Source organism: Emydura macquarii, unplaced genomic scaffold (assembly GCF_026122565.2).
Source record: "Emydura macquarii macquarii isolate MOO-44397 ecotype Brisbane River unplaced genomic scaffold, CSIRO-AGI_Emac_v2 contig_369, whole genome shotgun sequence".
NCBI lineage: Eukaryota > Metazoa > Chordata > Testudines > Chelidae > Emydura > Emydura macquarii.
This window is the reverse complement of record NW_027130506.1, coordinates 11588395-11601931: the sequence shown is the minus strand read 5'-3', so window position 1 is coordinate 11601931 and position 13537 is coordinate 11588395. Positions and strand designations below refer to the sequence as shown.

General features: G+C 47.1%; 1 protein-coding gene across 3 annotated transcripts in view; it reads left to right on the top strand.

Moving 5' to 3' along the window:
- Positions 1 to 3271: 3271 nt before the first annotated feature.
- ST3GAL1 (ST3 beta-galactoside alpha-2,3-sialyltransferase 1) overlaps positions 3272 to 13537 on the top strand; it is a 123960-nt gene continuing 113694 nt past the window's right edge. Inside the window, exon 1 of one of the 3 annotated variants that reach the window (XM_067531617.1) lies at positions 3272 to 3509. The gene's annotated coding sequence lies outside the window, so the exon portion shown is untranslated. Of the gene's footprint in view, positions 3559 to 4136; positions 4963 to 13537 lie in introns of those variants that run through there. The other 2 variants (XM_067531632.1, XM_067531623.1) reach the window with 2 other exon arrangements.

Sequence of the window (13537 nt, the reverse complement as noted above, 5' to 3'; positions counted from 1 at the left end):
AAAGAAAAGTGAAAAAGGTAGCTTTGGTAAAAATAAATATTACAGAAGTTAAAGGGAACTAAACAGTTAACAAATGTAAAAATGCTTAAAGGAAAACAGTGTTAGTAAAAAGGAAGTTTGTGGTTTACTAATTTGGTTTTGTTAGCAAAGTAACCCTTTTGGTGCCTCCAAGCTTTATAAAATTCATTATTTGTTAAAAACCAAAGTTATGGCTGTGAAAAAATCAGCCAGACCCAGGAAAATATGGAGGTAATTCCTCTGTTTTGCCTGCAATCAGCAAGGAAATTTGTAAAAGAAGGAGGCATTTTAAGCAATAATCTACCACCCCCAAAAGGAGGTAGAAAAATGTCCTTTTTGTATTTCAGAACTTCAGAAAAAGTGGACATCAGCAAAATAGCTGAAGAACAATGCCCTAAATTTATTATTATAACAAAGTTTGTGTCTGGTGTTTTATGCTGTTTGTTTGGTATTATATAAAAAAAACCCCAACTATCATATCCGGGGTTAACTCGATGAAAGACCCCACGCCTGCGGGCATGAAGGGGTGGGGTTTCCCTCCCTCCGCAGACTTTGCAGAGCGAGACTACACAACGGGGGGGCCGACGCCCCTGTGTACCACTAACTATTTATGGAAAAAAAGGAAGGAACCCCCAGCAGGTGATGGCCCTTGTATATATAGGGGCAGAAGTAACTTTTGTTCATGGGAATCCCAATCGAGTCTCGGGGGCTGCCTCCAGCACTAATGGGAGTAGTGCAGGGGCGGAACGTATGGGATATAGCAGTGTTGTTGGGGCAGCTGGATTAGTTGGGAGACCTGGGAATGGCCTGGTCCCACCCCGTGGATGTTAAAAAAAAAAAAAGAAAAAAGAAAAAAAAAGCCCCAGCCACAGCATGAGCTGCCTGTAAGGGCCTGGGCACAAGCCAGACGGGTCCTGGAGGATAACAGTGGATTACCGGAACCTGAATAAGCATGTACCGCCGCCGAGCGTGGCTGTCCCCTATATCATTACTATTGTGGAGCAGATGTCCCAGGGCATATGTTTGCAATTGTATTGAAAAATGCTAACCTGTCCGTTTATTTCCCTGCCACCAGATTATCCTCACGAGTCTAATCTCGGAGAGGGGAGCCCATGCCTGGCTATAATGGAAAAGCTGTATAGCAGAGTCCACCATATTTGCGATATGTGTAATTAACACACCCGCACTCAGCACCTCAACTGCATTGTACCCTTGCGTCGACTGGACGAAGGGAAAAGCGGGTGCCCTCTCAATAAACCCAAGTTTCGACTGCAGTCGGGCAACATTGCGGATGCCGGGACTACAAGGGGTGGCAAAAATGGGGAAGAAGGTCTTGAATATTATTATGTGTTCTGTTGTGATTTTGTTTGTTGTGTTATTGTTTTTGGCAGTTGTTGCTTTAATTTTATGGGGCAAACTGAAAAAAATGTATATGTTGTTCAAGCAAGCCTATCAAGGATATAAGCCTGTGCCTCTGACCTAGCCTTGCCAAGGGGTGGAGTGGAAGGAGCGGAAGAATTTTGTGATGCAGGGGCAGCATAACGACATGGCTAGGCCTGAGTTAGAATAAGTAATAATAGTTAGGCCCCATGAGCAAAGGTAGGCCTCTCAAGCAAAGCTTGGTGCCTCATGACCTGGGCATAAACTCAGGAAATACGTTAACTGCACCATGAGCTAGATATGAGCTTGAAACAGAGCAGCTAGAGAGGAACACAAGTAACCACAGCTTATAGCGGATTGGTCCCTAGCTAAGTGCCAATAGTAGAGAGAATAACAAATGTTAGGACCCAATCCCCAGGTGGATTGAGACATAACCAATGAGTTTATTGCTAGAAGTGGAGGGAAGAAGTATATTGGGACCCCCCGGGTGCTGCCCGGCCCCGAAGCTCTCCGCAGAGCCGTAGAGGATCCAGCGGGTGCTGCGTGGCAGGTTTGCTCCCTGGTTGCAGTCGGCTTACAGGGGGGTTAATGGGCTTCCCCTCCCTTATTGTGGTAAGCGCCTGATTTATATCCCCAGCAGCTGAGTGTTGTAATGATAGCCTAAGGTTTGTAACTTTCACAGTTTGAGTGCTGCTTACATAAACTAACAGTGTAAGGTACTTCCTCGCTAACCGAGATATCAAACCACGGATCCTCCGCCTCAGCGGTACCACACCCGCTGACAGCAGTAGTGGCGTTGGTCACTATCACAAAGGTCGGCATGACAGCAGATGGTTCCCTGCTATTTCTAGTTTGTAGCAGCTTTACATCCAGGCCTGGGTGCCAGCGATGAAGTAAAGCTGGACTCTCCAAAGAGGCCAAAAATGACTGAAGCGCTTTGGGTGCTAAGTCTGAATGAAAATTAATGGAATTTTGAGAGTCACTTTTGAAAACGGATGTTAGGCTCCTGAGTCACTTGGGCGCTTTGAAAATGTTTGCCCAGGGGTGCCCAGCTCCTGGTACCTAACTCGCCTACCTCACTTTGAAAAGCCAAGTCTAAATGCTTTTGTTAAAATCTAAAAAGCTGGCACATGCCTTTGGGTGCTTAAAAAGAAGGGGAGCGCCCTGATCAGCAGTTCACCCTGACTTGCTTGTGCCTGGGTAGATGCAGCTGGTGGAGGAGGACAGATTCTGTCCTCTTTTGACTTATGCGTCTATCTCCCTCTCTGCTACTTCATTTCCTTCGCCTGCCCAGGTATCACAGGCTGAAGTTCATCTCTGTCTGCACTGCCTATCTCCCGTCGGTGTCCCTCACTTTCGGGGGGTCTTTGGGCTTGTGCAGCAGCCCCTCGAGGCACTGGTGTGTTAGGTGTCCTCATTCTCACACTCTCGGCGGCTGTCTCTTCTCCTCTCCCTTTCTTGCTGCCTCCTGCGCCTCCAAACCCTTCTCTTCCCCTTCTTCCTCCCCTCTGCCCCTGGATCTCCTTCTGTCTTGCATGCTCCCTCTCACTATTTCCCTCTTCCATGCGCTCTCGCACTCTCCCCTCGGTCTCTTGCCTTCTCTCTTTCTGAGCCTCCCACTCTCCAATTCTTTTCTCTTTACCTCCCCCCGTCTCTGTGCCGCCCCCCCCCCCCCTCGCTGTTTCTCCTCTGGTCTCTCTCCCCCCATCCCTCCTTTTCTCAGCCACTCTCTCTCTCTGTCCGTGCTGCCTCTCCTGCGCTGTCCCTCTCACGCTGTGGAAGACCCGCCTGGTTTAGCCCTGTCTCTAATCCACGTGGCTCTGCCTGGAAGCGCTATATTAGGTACGCAGGAAGCCCAGCTGGGGAGAGAAGCTAAGCCGGGGAGGCGGCGGCGGCGGCGGCGGCGGCGCTGGTTAGCGGCTGCTCGCCAAGGCTCTCCCGGGAAGGGCGCCTGGCTCTCCCCCTCGCCCACGCGGGAGGTGGCTGCTCCTGGACCGGCTGCTGCCGCTGCCCCGTCGCAGGGCTGGAGAAGGAAGGACAAAGGAGGGAAGAGGCGGCGGCGATGGGAGGCGCCGGGAGTCGCGGCGAGCGCCGAGGAGCCCCCGGAACCTGTGAGTGGCCGGCCGGCTCGCCCTGCCCCGGGCGCGGCCCCTTCCCCTGGTGCGCTTCCCCGGTGAGCCGCGGGGACCCCCGCAGCGCCGGGCGGGTGGTGGGGGGCAGCGCCGGGGCAGGGGAGGATCCGGGGGAGAGGATGAGGGGAGTTGCGGGCGGGGGAGAGGCGTAGTAGGAGCTGGAGTGGCACCGGGGGGGGGGGGGGCGCAGAGACTTGGGGGCGCCGTGGCTGGGGTGGCTCCGGGGGGGCGCAGCGGCTGGGGCGGCACTGCAGGGGCAGAAGGCAGGGCAGGGCAGAGCTGCCCCGCTGCGGACCCTGCGCGTAGCGGAGCCGGTGCCTTACGCTGTGCGGTACCGTGGACCGAGGCAGAGATCCGCACGGGACGGGGATGGGACGGGAGGTCAGCCCGGGGCCGCGCCTTTGTCTGCCGGAGGCTGGCTGGGGCAAGACTGGCCGGAGCCCGCGGGGGATCCCCGCTAGCTGCCCGACCCGCTCCCCGGCTCCTCCTGCCTGGGTGTGGGGCTGGGACTGAACCATCCCCCGGCCGGCTCGGGCTCGGGCTCGGGTCCCCTACCACTGCGCTCCCGCTGCTCGGCGGAGGGAGGGAGGAAGGAAGGAAGGGGGCCGCCCCTCTCGCCCTGCCTCCGTCCCTCTCCCTGTGCAGCCCCCCGCTCCTCCTCGCCGGCTGCAGACCGGCTGGAGCCTGGCTAGACCCTCAGCCCGCCGCCGCCGCCCATCCAGGGAGGGAAAGCTGTGCCTGGCTGGGCTCTGCCCTGGAGCTCGGCCGGGCCGGCTGCTCGGTGTCAGGCGGAGGGGAAAGGAAGAAGGAACTCCCCTCCCTTTGCCCCGGAGGATCTCGAGGGCACTGCCCCCGCTCGACCCCGGCCTAGAGCCGTCCAGACACCTTGTGCGGCCCGGCGGCTCGCTCCGGAGTCCGGACACTGGCCCAGCGGGAAGAACTTTGTTGGGAGTTAGTTGGCTGGCTCCGTGCCTGCCAGTCCAGCGGGCAGCGTGTCTCTGCCGGGCTGTGTGCGATGCGGGCATGTCCCCTGCCTGCCGCTCCTTCCAAGCCCTCTTCAAAGACACCCGCTTTCCAGCGGGCCGAGCCGCGCCAGGACTTCGCCTCCCGGGCGCTCTTCAGTTGTTGGATTCAGCGGTGAAGTTTTAGAAACGTTGGCGTAGTGAGCACGGGATTCCGACTGAGCAGATGGTCGGCCTGGCGTCTGGAGATCCGGCTAAAGGGACTTCTAGTATTTTATTCAGCTGATTAGCAACTCTTCCCAGACGCAGCAAGAATCTGCAGGGGGCCGAGTTGCCCTTGGGTTTAAGTAGGAAACTCCTCCCGGGAGCGAGAGGCTGTCGGGGAGGCAGTTTGAACATGCAGCTGTCTGTTTTGCTCTGCCCTTCGCCTCTCTGTTTTTCAGCGTGATCCAGCGAACAACTCTTTCAAGGTAATCTGACACTGAAAGCGCCCCCTCAAGAGAGATTCACACTGATGTGCTAGCTAATGTTAAACAGATTGCGAAGTATAGTGCCCCGGGTAGGTTGCCAGACACATCGCTCTGCACAAACTCCCTGGTTTGAGGAGGGGCAGGAGGCTGTGTCTCTAAAAGTTATGCTACTGGTACATCAGTGACTAGTGACTGCTTAATTCAAGGTTTGTCAGCCTTCTTGCTGTAAAGGATTATTTTCAGGTGAAAACTGGCATACAAATATGAGCCACATTGCTCTACTGAATGGTAAAATGATTTCCAGTTGTAAAGCTGACGATATTCATGCTCTCAATGGCCTGATCCTGCGGTAGGTACCCTCAAAACTCTCTCTGACATGATACCTTGTACAATCAGTTACAGAAGTCAGTGTTTTGGGATTCCTTTTGGGTGAAAAGCAGTATATAAATTCAAGTTAACTATACTAACCCAAATGGTTTTCACTTAAAAATGGAACTTGGCACACCATTAGTAAAATGAAGTAAAAATAACTGATGTCAGAGGTTAACAATTCAGCTGTTGTGCATGTTTTATTACATGTGTTTGGGACTCTTTCCTACAATGAGTACGTTCCAAATCCTTAACAAGACCAGTTTTAGTCTTGGCATAAATTAAAACGAATTAAAGGATTAAAAAAGACATTCATGCATATTTATTTGATAGAAATCTCCTGTGCGTGTCTAATATGCATTTTAAAGAAATATGTGTGCATATGTACCATATATTGAAATGACTCATGTTCATATGCTACATAATTTGGACTTTTAAGAGTGTATTTGCCTACAGGCTGTCATATTGTTTGGAGTGGTTCATGACTTGAGTGCCAACCTCAGGGCAGACTGTCAAAAGCAGGGCAGACACCCCAAACTGGCTGAATGTTCTATACTTAGATTTCACCAATCCAGTAACAAATGTGAACTCCCCCCAGTCGTACCATGGAGTCACAGATAGTCCCTTTGGGTATTCCAATGTCTTGCCACCCAGGCAAGCTTAACTTTGTGGTAAATCGTTCTTTTACGTCAAAGATCACAAAATATTCAGGTTGCTTCCAATCCCAAGAGACTAGTCACTTACCCCAGGTCAATTTGTACCTCAGTTCTCAAACCAAAGACAATGCTTGTAGCTAATCCCATAGTAAATTAAGGATTTATTAACTAGGAAAAAGAAATGAGAGTTGTTTACAGGTTAAAGCAGATGACATATACACACAAATGAGTTACAATCATGGTTCCAAAAGGTGATAGTGATATAATAATCTGTCCACATTGCATGACTTTTAGGGCTAAGCCAGGCTGACCCTGGGGATTCCTGCTTTTGTTTCATAGCTCCAGCCCTGTGCTAGTCCAAACAACAAAGAGATGAAGAATTTTAATGCAGTTATCTTTATTTTCTTCTTCCGGAATGTGAGCGAATGGGAGGAGCTTTCTTGAACATAGTGCATAATGAGAGGGCCATTAACCTAGCCTTTGTATCTAGATGTTTCTTAATGTTCCACCTAGTTCTAATAGTCCTTCTTGATGTGAACTACTCTTCCTGGCTGGGCTCACAAATTCAGAGCAGGCATTTTTAGTTATAAAGCAAAACTTACCTATTATTATAACATGAGATACAGACATTACAAGTGCGATTAATGCAGGCGGGAACTTACAAGTATTTTATAGAGTCGAAACACTAAATGCATCCTTACGAGTCTAACACCCACCTTGAACAATACTAACATAGAGGTGAGCTGGTCTGGTTTCCAGCTATGAATTTGTTAGTGCTCAGCTGATGTCTACAGCCTTGGCAAGGAACGGCTGGTCTACCAGTGTCACATGGGACACACATTTTAAAGGGGAAAAACAACCTAATTATATATTTAAGAGAGAGGGGGAGGGCGAGAGATTGGCAGAGTGACAAATCTCTTATTTTTTAGTCAATTTTTTATAAACTCTAAAAATGCTCTTTAAAGGGGAAAATAAACTTCAGTGGAAAAAAGACAGGAAATTCAAAGTTAGAGTGACACTTCCTCTTAGATTGAATAATGGGCTCCTTCATATTAGTGTTCGTACTATGACATAAGATAAAGATGAAGAGTCACCTTTAACTGTACATTTCCTGCCTCCTGACAGTCTGCAGCACATGTAATTAGCTGACTACTACTTTGTATTTTACAAATACAAGTAGCCGAAGGGGTGGCTTTGTGTTAAGCATCTGCTTTGAAATACCTACTTGAAATATTGACTTGATGAAACCACAAGTTCATGCACTAGCCATGTCAATCCAAGTCTACTGAGGTAAACTGAACACTATCCAGTTTATAGGGCCTGATCCAACACTCAGAAGTTGGTGAGCCAGGAGCTGTAGGATGTTGTATTGTCCCTATTGAACTGTGACAACACTAGAAAAATCTTGGTGTACTTTGCCAAACCTTCCCCCAAAAGCACACTATTATGCTTTTGGCTGGCCGTCTGCAGAAATGGCTGCACTGGAGACCTTTCTACACTGGCCTGAAAACTTAAGTGTTTAAACAAAAATATAAACTGTTTAGCTGGGCACTGAGGATGGCGGGGAGGAGGCAAAGAGGCGTGAGTGACACATTCCTAGATGTGACGTGGTCTTAGACTGAGATTCACTGATATGCAGGTGGTTTTCCACTTTTTACAGGAAGATAACAAACACACAATAGCTATCCTTCTGTAAAATCCCAAGTGGAGACAAGACACTGGTAGCTTTCACCAAGAGGTTGATAGGTTCGGTCAGCACTATACTGCTTACCCCCACCCCTGGCTTGGCCAGTTTACCCTGGATAACTGCTGCATTTAAAAAACAAAACTAAAAACCCTCTTGATTTCAATGAAGAAAAAATGCCTCCGTGGGGAAGTTATTCTGGAATAAGGTAGGGTATGAATTTACAGCACCATGATTATTTTGGAATATCACTGTTATTCTGGAATAAGAGCATCCATCTGGAGAGTTACTGTGGAATAGTTTAGTTAACTTCCACATGGAGACAAGCCCAGTGTCATAGCCAGTTTTACGTGAGGTAAACTTAACATGGTCAACCAGGGTTAGGGGACTGGTGCTGCCTCACCCCGCTACCTCAAAGTAAACACAAGTGGTTCTTGAGGATTTTATAGTGAGAACTATCGCAGTTTATCACAGGGTTTAGAAAAAAACACCTTTGTGTCAGTGACGACAAAGTCTCGGTCTACACACCTAGTGAAACCCTGCATAATGGGATAACAGTTAACAACAAATAACCCTGCCCCACCTATTTGAAATTTATTTTTTTTAATCTTGCTGCTGTTAGGAGCCTCTAAGATCACATGAAGGGCATGAGAACGGGAAAATACAGTTCTTTTTTGTTTGTGCACTTTGTGCTTTTGATGACACTTTGTGCCTAGTCAACTTAACTGCTTTCCTGCACAGTAAGTTGTCCCAACTGCCTGTATGTTTTTCCCACGCACCAACAGGGGCGAATAACACTTAATTTTTTTTAAAAAATGTTATTACCACAAAAACTGGCAGGGGGATATGAGGGGAACAGTGTTAGTGCCTGAGACTACTTTAAAGTATCTCTTTTTAAAAATTGACTATGTTAATAGTAAAACAGCAAGAGTCCTGTGGCACCTGAAAGACTAACAAATTTATCTGGGCATAAGCTTTCATGGGCAGAAACTCACTTCGTCGGATGCTAAAAACAGACCAATACGGCTACCCGTCTGGAATATATTAATTGTGTGTACTTATGGTTCTGTGTGTTTCTCCTTTCATTTACTGTAGTATAAATCAGGAGGATTTGTAGTGTAAAGCAGGAAATCATTCAAGTTGGCAGACATTTCTGTAAAACTGGTATAAGAGAGAAGAAAATAAGCCTTCTAGTTCTACGGCAGCATAGACAGAATATCAGTATTGCAGTCAGTAAGGTACTCTGAGATAAAAGATGCTACATAAACGTAAGATTAGCTGCATTTAATAACAGTTGTCTTTCATTGTGTTATGGTAGGTCATTTTAGGCGCACTGTATTTCAAATAGTGAATAGTTTGAAAGATTGTGCTGAAGTAGAGATTTTTCCCTTCAAGGTAAGTAAATGCAAGCAAGTTCACCTCTCAATATTTAAAATGCTGTTAACTTTGCCACTTGCTGGAGTCTTTGACAACAGTCTGTTGTTTGGGGAGCGATGATATTTTTTCTTGTTCCCAGTTATGTAAAATTGTTTTTTAATCTTTACGCCTTCACTGGTATTGAGGAAAACTTTGTTTTGGCCACATCTTACTTCCGTTTGTTCCTCTCTGCATCTTGTTGTAGGAAGGAGCGTAGGGTTCTTGATCCAAGACTACAATTCTCAGTAGCTTGTGGCACAGAAGATAGATGGAGTCAACGTAACTAACGTGGGAAAAGTAGTATGACAGAACAGACAGAGAAAAAGCAAGAGAGAAATCTCAGCACCCCGTCCTCCCTTCAGTGGATATTTTCTCTGCTTTAACCGAAACTTTTTAAAAATAATCTGTTTATTCATTTCTTAAATATTTGGCCACTCACTCTTCATTAGAGTATCTTTTTGTTTCATTAGAGTACCTTTATAATTGTTATATAAGAGAGTATTTTGTCAGTTAGCAAAAGACTGAATCTTGCAATGAAGAATTCTTCAGCTATGCTTTAAAACTATTTACAACAGGACTAAGTTGAAAGGAAATACAGAGTGAAGAGTCTTAATGCCTGGTGTGATGCACACAAATGAAATTATTTTTTAAGCCATTAGTAAATGGGCCTGATGTATATCTAGGGATGAGGATATGTGATTTTGTGAAAGAATTACTGTTGGACCCACTGCTTTCTTCTCTAGTCTACAATTGGACAGGCAATATGGGCCAAATTCAGAACAGATTTGGTCAATGGATTTGCACCCGTTTACATACAATTTAACCTCATAATAAAAGGACCATAACATCCTGGAGAAGACAATTTATTGCAAAAGAAAAGCAGCAATGTTTTCTTTCAACCTGGAATACATTAATCTATGTTGAAAAATGAGGAAGTGCATACATTCCATTTCTTAATGTGATAAATAAGAGATTGATCTGCCTATATTTGAGGCATATGTCTATATAACTTTCAATTTCTGAGACGTACATGCAATCTGTGGTCCTACATGCTAAGTCACAAAGAGGTATGATGGAGTTGGAACTCCCAGTCCACAATAATACAATCCTATTGTGATTAGACACCTTAGCTAAGACCTCATAATAGAATCAGACATATTCAGATACATCATTTTAATTTAGTCATTGCTCTCAGAAACCTACAAACCTGCTTTGCTTGTCCTGTCTAGCAAGTCAGTTGCTATTTTATTCTATAAAGGTTCTCATATTGCACTCATTGCTCCAGTATTTGAGCACCTTCTAGTAATACATTTCATTAAGCAACATCTGCCACATATTTGTTCTCTTGGCCTCTCCCCAGTGGGAGAAGTGTGTGCAGTGGAATGTCTTATAATTTTGTTTTGAAATTCCCAGACAATATGTACTTATGCTGCACGCTGCTCTATGTTTATGTTAGAGAAAGCAACATCAAAGAAATGTACCTTGGGCAGAAGGTGGTGAATCCTTAGTTTCTGTAGGTGCTGCTATTAGGAGTGTCCTTTTGTCACTTTGATGGGCCACAGAAGCCCTTTAAAAATATTTTGCTGTCTAACAAAACTTGGGCTTGCATTTTTTTTTGCATCCACATCCAAATGCAAACAAAGAATTATGCTAGTGTAATTACTCATTGTGTACTTGAATTCCCTTGGCTAGAGGAGAAATTGCATGGCAAAGTCAAAGTCTGGAAAGCAAGGAGGATATTTGCTACAAATCTGCTTGTGGTATGTGGGTTTTATTAGAGAGAAAGAAAAATCTTGCAGTTAAGGCACTGGACAGGGACTTGGGAGATCTGGGTATAAATCAGATCTGCCACAGACTTTGTATGACTTGGCAAGCCGGTTCATCTCTCTGGGTATATCTAGGCTACAGTAGGACCCACAGTATGGCTGCCACTTGCGTGGGTCAGCTGACTTGGGCTCCTGGGGCTATAACATTGCAGTGTAGATGTCAGGGCAAGGGCTGGAGCGCAGGCACTGGGGCAGGGTTGGGGCTGAATTCCCAGAGCCCAGGCTCCAGCCCAAGCCTGAACATCTCTACTGATATTTTTAGCTCCGAGCTCCATGAGCCTGAGGGCTGGTTTACACTGCGGAGTTAGGTCCACATAATGTATGCGTCTCCACTGTCAGGTCCCTTCCACCGACCTAACTCACCGGAAAGATCGACTTAATTAATCTCCCTCTGCGAGAGGCGCAGTGCTAAAATGGAAGCAGGTGGGTCGACTGAGTGGCAGTAAAGGCAGAGCGTTGCATAAATCAACATCATTGGCCTCCAGGAGGTGTCCTATAATGCTCTGCTGTGACTGCGCTGGAGATTGTTTTCAGGGTAGACTCCCGCTGCAGCCCAGCAACAATTGCTCTGTTCTCAATCCCACAACCCCAATCCTTCCAGGAGGAGAGTGGGCCGGGTGCAGCATGTGCTCCACCCAATGCCGTGGGAGGTTAGTAGGAAGAGAAGGCGGCCATTTTAAAACCTGTCAATGTCCAGGCTTCGGTGCGTGCACAGACAAGCCGCATTTATTTCTCTCCTCCCACTTTTATTTCAAAGGTTATTCAGAGATGCATTATTTTCCTTTCCCTTTACCGTCACGGGTGTGCAATAAAACAATAAAATGTTTATTATTGTACACTTTATTAATTACAAACAGAAGAGCTTCGTGGGAAGAAGAGATGTAGGGACACCGATGCCATGGAGGGGGTGGTATCGGAAGGCACAGCTCAGATAAATGGCACTCATCACTGGGGCTCATTACAGAAATGGGTTTTCCATGGCTCCCTAAGGCACAGAGCTCCTCCGTGGGCTCTTGCTGCACTGGTATCAAGCTGGCTGCAACCATGACCCAACCCAGTGGAAACTTCTCTCCCTTTGGCTCAGAGACATTTATGGAGCACGTAGCAGGCAGTGATAACAATGGGGATATTTCTTTCACTGAGGTCCAACCTAGTGAGCAAAGTACACTAACGAACCTTAAACATCCAAAAGTACATTCCACCACCATTCCGTACGGTTCCGCCTATTACTGAACCGCTCCTTATCGCTGTCCATGTGCCCAGTGTATGGCTTCATGAGCCGTGGGAGCCAGGGGTAGGCTGGGTCTCCCACAATCACTATGGACGTTTCAACATCCCCAGTGTTTATTTTTTGATCAGGGAAGAAAGTGCCCTCCTGCAACTTATTGAACAGACCTGAGTTCCTAAAGATGCATATGCCATGCACCTTTCCCAATCATCTCATGCTGATGTCGGTGAAACCCCCCCCTGTGATCCACCAGTGCTTGCAACACCATGTAAAAATATCCCTTTTGGTTTATGTTCTCTTTGGGAAGGTGGTCTGGTGCTAAGATAGGGATATGCGTGCCATCTATTTCCCCACCACAGTTAGGGAACTCATCTCAGCAAAATCATCCACTATGTCCTGCATGTTTCCCACAGTCACTACCCTTCTTAGCAGAAGTCTATTAATGGCCCTGCACACTTGCATCACAGCAGCTCCCAAGGTGGATTTACCGACTCTGAATTGATTCCCAACTGACCAGTAGCAGTCTGGCGTTGCTAGCTTCCACAGAATCGTGACCACTGGCTTCTCCATTGCCAGAGCAGGTCTCACATTAGAATTCCTGTGCTTCAGGGCTGGGGAAAGCTCTGTGCAAAGTTCCTGGCTAGTGGCCTTACACATCCAAAAGTTCTGCAGCTGCTGTTAGTCATCCCATATCTTCGTAACGATGCAATCCCACCAGTCAGTGCTTGTTTCCAGGAACCAGAAATGGCACTGCACAGTGTACAGCTGTTGTATGACAGCCAGCAGCAACCGGGAATTGTTTCGTTCTACGGCTTGGAGCAGGGCTGCTTGAGTAACATTGCGATTTTCTATGCCGCGGCTCCTCTCTTGGCCCTGGAAATACTGCAGATTAAGTCACAAGGTGTTTGTAACGCTCATAATGAGAGTGCAGAGCTGAGCGTGTTCCATACTTCTTGGGCAATGGCGTACGCACAGCTGAGCCAGAGTTTTGAAAACACGCGTGAAAAAGTATTGGTTTGTTTGCTGTTGATGTCGGGCGGGGGAGGGAGATAACTTTAGCGAGGGAGGCAGAAGACCTTCCCAGAAGCCCCTGTGGCTAGTAGCACTGTGGGATAGGTAATCACACTGCACTGCTCTATTCATCGATACAAGCACGACTGAAGAGGACGAACTCCCCCAACGCAATGAGCGTGGTGGGATCACACCCAGCCGACTTCATTAGTGGGGTGGCTGGATGTTGACTGAAATTAAATAGACTTCACTTTGCAGCGTAGACATAGTCTGAGGCACCTGATCTCTGAGGCTTGGTGCTGTGCGTTTTTTATCATAGTGCAGACATGCCCACGGTATCTTAGTTCCCCAGTTGTAAATCAGATATAACAATACTTCTGTCTTA